This window comes from Lotus japonicus, chromosome 1, assembly GCF_012489685.1.
Source record: "Lotus japonicus ecotype B-129 chromosome 1, LjGifu_v1.2".
In the NCBI taxonomy this organism is placed as follows: Eukaryota; Viridiplantae; Streptophyta; class Magnoliopsida; order Fabales; family Fabaceae; genus Lotus; species Lotus japonicus.
In genome coordinates, this window is record NC_080041.1 from 31,349,445 (window position 1) to 31,357,085 (window position 7,641).

Consider the following 7,641-nt stretch of genomic DNA (forward strand, 5'->3'; position numbering starts at 1 on the left):
CCAAGAAGAAAACCAAGAGGAAGATGGTTCTGGACGAATCCTCAGAGGAATCTGATGTCCCTCTGGTCAAGAAGGCGAAGAGCAAGCCTGATGATGATGATGGTGATGATAGTGAGGATGGTCCTCCAAGAAGAAGCAGAAGAAAGTCGAATTGTGGTGAAGCCTACTCGGGTGGAACCAGCTGCTGCAGAGGTCAGAAGGACTGAACCTCCTGCCAGAGTGACTCGATCATCAGCACATACAAGTAAGCCTGCACTTACCTCTGATGATGATTTGAATTTATTTGATGCACTCCCAATTTCTGCCTTACTCCAACACTCTTCAAATCCCCTCACTCCTATTCATGAATCCCAGCCAGCCGCACAAACCACCTCTCCACCACATTCCCCAAGATCTTCATTCTTTCAACCTTCTCCTACTGAAGCACCACTCTGGAATTTGCTTCAGAACCAACCCTCTAGGTCAGAAGATCCAACCTCTCTCCTTACCATTCCATACGACCCATTACTTCTGAACCCATACCAAACCAACAGAACCAACAAACCCAGAACGTCTGATCACTCTGCTCCCAGAGCATCAGCACGTCCTGCTGTCAGAACCACGGATACAGACTCTTCATCAGCCTTCACACCTGTATCCTTCCCCACCAATGTCTTTGACTCTCCTCCCTCCAATACCTCTGAATCACTTAGAAAATTCATGGAGGTTAGGAAAGAGAAGGTATCTGCCTTGGAAGAATATTACCTTACCTGTCCAAGCCCTAGGCAATATCCTGGCCCTAGACCTGAACGTCTAGTTGACCCAGATGAACCTATCTTGGCCAATCCTATCCAAGAGGCAGACCCCTTAGTCCAACAGGCTCACCCTGTCCCTGACCAACAAGAGCCAATTCAACCAGACCCTGAACCTGAACAATCAGTATCTAACCAATCCTCGGTTAGATCACCTCACCCTCTGGTTGAAACTTCAGACCCTCACCGTGGAACCTCTGAACCCAATGCTCCCATAATTAACATTGGTTCTCCACAAGGTGCCTCTGAAGCTCATAGCAGCAATCACCCAGCCTCTCCTGCACCCAACCTCTCCATCATTCCCTATACTCACCTTCAACCCACATCTCTCTCTGAGTGCATCAATATTTTCAATCATGAAGCCTCCTTGAGGCTCCGCAATGTGCACGGTCAGACTGACCTCAGTGAGAATGCTGAAAATGTGGCTGATGAGTGGAACAATTTGAGCACTTGGCTGGTGGCTCAGTTTCCCGTTATGCTGCAGCTCCTGCATGCAGAGGGAAGTCAGAGCATTGAGGCTGCAAAGCAAAGGTTTGCTAGGAGGGTGGCTCTTCATGAACTCGAACAGAGAACCAAGCTTCTTGAAGCCATTGAAGAGCCAAGAGACAGAAAGAACAAGAAGAAGAAGCTGCCCGTCAAGCAGCAGCTCAGGCTGAACAAGCCAGACTTGAGGCAGAACGTCTTGAAGCTGAGCTGAGGCAGAGCGACTTGCACCAGTTCCATTTACTCCTGCTGCTTCTGCTTCCATTCCAGAACCTCAAGCTGCTCAGAACGTTCCTTCCAGCTCTACTCCGACAAGCTCATCCAGACTCGACATCATGGAACAACGTCTTGACACTCATGAATCCATGCTGATTGAGATGAAGCACATGATGATGGAACTTCTGCGCCGTACTGACAAACCTTAGTTTTTAGGATCTCTTCTTTTTCTTCCTTTTCCTTTTTATTTAACGTTGTTTTATTTAAACTCTGCTTATTTACTTACTTTAATTTGTTCATTTGTGATTCATATGCATATATTTATATATATTTGTGTCACATATGTTTGCAAAACCTGTTTATTCATAATTGATCTATGTTTACATCATAATTCTTTCCATCATACATTATTCCCTATATCTAGAATGGAGGATCCTTCCTCATTCTTCTGCATTCTTGGCGCTGCTCCACTCTTTCCTTCTCCAGACGATCCAATGCATACTCTATGTTGCCAAGTTTGATGCTCAGATTATCTTTTTCTAGACTATCTTCTGTCGTCTTGAGTCTCTCTTCCACAGTCTCCTTCTCTTCCAGCAGATTCAGCTCCCGCTGGCAAAGCTCCTGAATCTCTTCCACGAAGCAGAGGAACACCTTCAGATCTTTCTCCATCTCTGGACCAAGATCTTCTTCAAGCAGTGTCTTCGTCAGCTCTTGTATGGTCTTTGTACCATCGGGATGCCTAATATTGAGGAACATATCTTCCTCAAACGCCTTCCTTCTGAGCTCTTCTAATGCCATTCTGTATGATGCCATTTTTTCTTACTGAAAATTATTCGAGATATGAAGCTTACCTTTCTCTCCAACGTTTATATAGGTTCACTTTCTCTCTGAAAGTTAATGCTCTTACAGTTTCTCGAGGTTAAGTTCTTGGTAACTGACCCTTCTATTTACTCACTTGACCGGTGGTAAACGTTCATCCCTTGCATTAACTCTTCTATTTATTATCGCCTCACTCTGATTCTTACATCGTCTTCATTTTCTTTAAACTTAGACCTTCTCTAAGGGGGAGTACCTTGTACTTCAAGCTAAGTTTTTCACACCCCGAGCTTTTTGCTTATGACAAAAAGGGGGAGTAAACCCAGTTTTTGATGTGTAAGATGTGTTAGTGTGACTTATTTTTCTTTTGGAGATTTTAAGAGTTCCACCTTCATGACCATAGATGTGTCACTGGGCAAATACAAGGAATACATTTCACTTCTTCTGAAGTGATTCTAGTTGACTCTGATACCCAAGACTCTGATACCTTGTCCATGACTCTGATCACTTATGCGCTCTGATTATTCGTTTTTCATCTATGTCATAAGCTTTTCACTCTGAACTCTTATATGATTTAGCTCAGAATCTAGACTTTACTAACGTTTTCATCAAGTATTAGATTCAGGGGGAGCTAAGCTCAGAATCAAGCAGTGACTTGAATTCAGAATGAGCAAAATAAACTATTCACATCAGGATAAGTCTTATTCTATATCTCTAAACTCTGAGTGAATTCAGTTTAATGTTTAAGAATTGTTCATCAAAAATCTTAGTTTTGTCATCATCAAAAAGGGGGAGATTGTAAGATCAAGTTTTGATCTAGTAGTACAACTCTATGTTTTGATGATTACAAGTTAACCTTTTTATATGAACAATTGTGGTACTCTAACGTGTTTTTCTGAGTGTGATATTTACAGGCTCTGACCCTGACTCAATTTCACACAAATCAGAAGCACTGTGTATAAAGGGTAACCCAAGCAACGCTTTCGCATTCACCATGTTCAGTATGAACAGTGGAAAAGCTTCAGAAGATCTGAAGCCAGACAAACTCTGATGAGGACTCAGTCGCTAGAAGCTCTGATGATCCAGAAGTTCTGACAACCAAGAAACACTGAAGGTTCAGATGTTCCGATGGTGTAGAAGACTCTGAAGATCCAGAAGCTGAATAGTGGAAACTCTGAAGTCCAGAAGCAAGAAACTCTGAAGGCCATGTTCTTCCCTCTGAGTTCAGAATCAGAAGATACAATGGTCAGAGGATCTGTGCTTTCCCTCTGACTCTGATCAACCGGCTTCACAAGTTCCAATATGAAGTATTCCTCTGATCAGAAGTCTCCTAGGTTAAAAGGTCAAGTCGCTATCCAAGTACAAAAGCAGTGTACCTTCCTGACGACCTACCTAACGTTCTCAGCCACAGCAGAAGCTGGATTTTCCAGAACTGCCCTCCAACGGTAGCATTTCCCATGCAACGCTCAACCCTAATCCTTGGAGTATATATAGAGGCTGAAGATTGAAAGAAGCGGCTAGAAGAAACTAAGTTGAAGCAATACACGCGCAAGACATATTCTAAGCTTTCTTTCATCTTGTAATTTATTTTAGTTTACACTCAGCTTATTCAGAAGCAAACCCTTGTAAACACCAACCTCAAACAGTTGTTTGATTTTCCTTTAGGAGATCAAGGTTGATCGGATCCTAGAGAAGACTAAGAGAGTGAATCTTAGTGTGAGCTAAGTCAGTGTAATTGTTAGTCACTTGTAGGTTTCAAGTGCAGTTGTAACTCTTACCTGATTAGTGGATTGCCTTCATTCTAAGAAGGAAGAAATCACCTTAACGGGTGGACTGGAGTAGCTTGAGTGATTTATCAAGTGAACCAGGATAAAATCCTTGTGTGCTTTTCTATCTCTATCTTTTGCACTTAGTTCTCGAAAAGATTTGTTAAAATCTTTAAGGTGGTAGTTTTGTACTGAAAACGTTATTCAAACCCCCCTTTCTACCGTTTTTCATACCTTCAATTGGTATCAGAGCGCAAGTTCTGATTACCACACCTAACAGTGTTCAGTGATCCGGGCCGGTGTGAAAAACAATGGCTGCCACCACCAGTGAAACTCAAAGAGATGGTTACAACGCAAAGCCTCCTATGTTCGATGGTCAAAGGTTCGAATATTGGAAAGATAGACTGGAAAGTTTCTTTCTGGGTTTCGATGCAGATCTCTGGGATATTATTGTGGATGGCTATGAGCGTCCAGTTGATGCAGATGGCAAAAAGATCCCAAGGTCAGAGATGTCTGCAGATCAAAAGAAGCTGTACTCACAACATCATAAAGCAAGAGCAATTCTTCTAAGTGCTATCTCCTATGAGGAGTACCAGAAGATTACAGATCGTGAGTTTGCTAAAGGCATTTTTGATTCTCTGAAGATGTCTCATGAAGGAAACAAGAAAGTCAAAGAATCAAAGGCATTGTCTTTGATCCAAAAATATGAATCCTTCATCATGGAGCCAAATGAGTCCATTGAAGAAATGTTCTCCAGATTTCAACTGCTTGTAGCTGGCATACGTCCTCTCAACAAGAGCTACACAACAAAAGATCACGTCATAAGGGTCATCAGGTGTCTTCCTGAAAGTTGGATGCCTTGGTGACTTCAATAGAGCTCACGAGAGATGTTGAGAATATGAGTTTAGAAGAACTCATCAGCATTTTGAAATGCCATGAGCTGAAGCGCTCAGAGATGCAAGATCTGAGGAAAAAGTCCATAGCCTTGAAATCCAAATCTGAAAAGGCTAAGGTTGAGAAGTCAAAGGCTCTTCAAGCTGAAGAAGAAGAATCTGAAGAAGCATCAGAAGATTCTGATGAAGATGAGCTGACTCTGATCTCCAAGAGACTCAACCGCATCTGGAAGCACAGGCAGAGCAAGTTCAAAGGCTCTGGAAAGGCAAGAGGAAAGTCTGAATCCTCAGGTCAGAAGAAGTCATCAATCAAGGAAGTCACTTGCTTTGAGTGCAAAGAATCAGGGCACTACAAAAGTGACTGTCCAAAATTGAAGAAGGACAAGAAGCCAAAGAAGCACTTCAAGACCAAGAAGAGTCTGATGGTGACATTCGATGAATCAGAGTCAGAGGATGTTGACTCTGATGGTGAAGTCCAAGGACTCATGGCTATTGTCAAAGACAAAGGAACAGAGTCAAAGGAAGCTGTTGACTCTGACTCAGAATCAGAAGGAGATCCAGACTCTGACGATGAAAATGAGGTATTTGCTTCCTTCTCTACCTCTGAACTGAAACATGCTTTGTCTGATATCATGGATAAGTATAACTCCTTGTTGTCTAAGCATAAGAAGCTGAAAAAGAACTTATCTGCTGTTTCTAAAACTCCTTCTGAACATGAGAAAATCATATCTGATTTGAAAAATGATAACCATGCTTTAGTTAATTCTAACTCTGTGCTTAAGAATCAAATTGCAAAGTTAGAAGAAGTTATTGCCTGCGATGCCTCTGATAGTAAGCATGAATCTAAGTATGAAAAATCTTTTCAAAGATTCCTGGCTAAAAGCGTAGATAGAAGCTTAATGGCTTCAATGATCTATGGTGTAAGCAGAAATGGAATGCATGGCATTGGCTATTCTAAACCAATTAGAAATGAGCCTTCGGTGTCTAAAGCTAAATCCTTGTATGAATGCTTTGTTCCCTCTGGTACCATATTGCCTGATCCTGTACCTGCTGAAGTTGCTAAAAACCCTCTTAAAAAGGGATCTTTCTCTATGACTAAATATCATGCAAATATTCCTTTAAAATATCATGTTGAGACACCCAAGGTGATCAGAACCTTTGGGGTAACTAACAAAAGAGGACCCAGAAAGTGGGTACCTAAGGACAAGATTATCTATGTTGCAGATATCCTTGATAGCTCCACTGAAACACCAATCATGGTATCTGGACAGTGGATGCTCGCGTCACATGACGGGAGAAAAGCGTATGTTCCGAGAGCTGAAACTTAAGCCTGGAGGCGAAGTTGGCTTTGGAGGAAATGAAAAGGGTAAAATTATTGGTACTGGTACTATTTGTGTAGATAGTAGTCCATGCATTGATAATGTTTTATTGGTAGACGGCTTAACACATAACTTATTGTCTATAAGTCAATTAGCTGACAAGGGTTATGATGTTATATTCAATCAAAAGTCCTGCCGGGCTGTAAGTCAGATCGATGGCTCTGTTCTGTTTAACAGCAAGAGGAAGAACAACATTTATAAGATCAGATTATCTGAGTTGGAGGCTCAGAATGTGAAGTGCCTTCTGTCTGTTAATGAAGAGCAGTGGGTATGGCATAGACGGTTAGGGCATGCCAGTATGAGAAAGATTTCTCAGCTGAGCAAGCTAAACCTTGTCAGGGGCTTACCCAATCTGAAGTTCGCTTCAGACGCTCTTTGTGAAGCATGTCAGAAAGGCAAATTCACAAAAGTCCCTTTCAAGGCAAAGAATGTTGTCTCAACCTCAAGGCCGTTAGAACTTCTGCATATCGACCTGTTTGGACCAGTGAAAACTGAGTCTATAGGTGGCAAGAGATATGGGATGGTTATCGTTGATGACTATAGCCGCTGGACATGGGTAAAGTTTCTAACCCGCAAGGATGAGTCTCATGCTGTGTTCTCTACCTTCATTGCTCAAGTGCAAAACGAGAAGGCTTGTAGAATTGTGCGTGTCAGAAGTGACCATGGTGGAGAGTTTGAGAATGACAAGTTTGAGAGTCTGTTTGATTCCTATGGAATTACACATGATTTCTCTTGTCCCAGAACTCCTCAACAAAATGGTGTTGTTGAGAGGAAGAATAGAACTCTTCAGGAGATGGCTAGAACCATGCTCCAAGAAACTGGCATGGCTAAGCACTTTTGGGCAGAGGCAGTAAATACAGCATGTTACATTCAGAACAGAATCTCTGTGAGACCAATTCTGAATAAGACTCCTTATGAATTGTGGAAGAACATAAAACCCAACATTTCTTATTTTCATCCTTTTGGCTGTGTTTGTTATGTTCTCAATACTAAGGATAGATTGCATAAATTTGATGCTAAATCTTCTAAGTGTCTATTACTTGGTTATTCTGATAGATCTAAAGGTTTTAGATTTTATAATACTGATGCTAAGACTATTGAAGAATCTATTCATGTTAGATTTGATGATAAGCTTGACTCTGACCAGTCAAAGCTAGTTGAAAAGTTTGCAGATTTAAGCATTAATGTTTCTGACAAAGGCAAAGCTCCAGAGGAAGTTGAGCCAGAGGAAGATGAACCAGAGGAAGAAGCTGGTCCCTCTAACTCACAAACTCTGAAGAAGAGCAGAATCACTGCA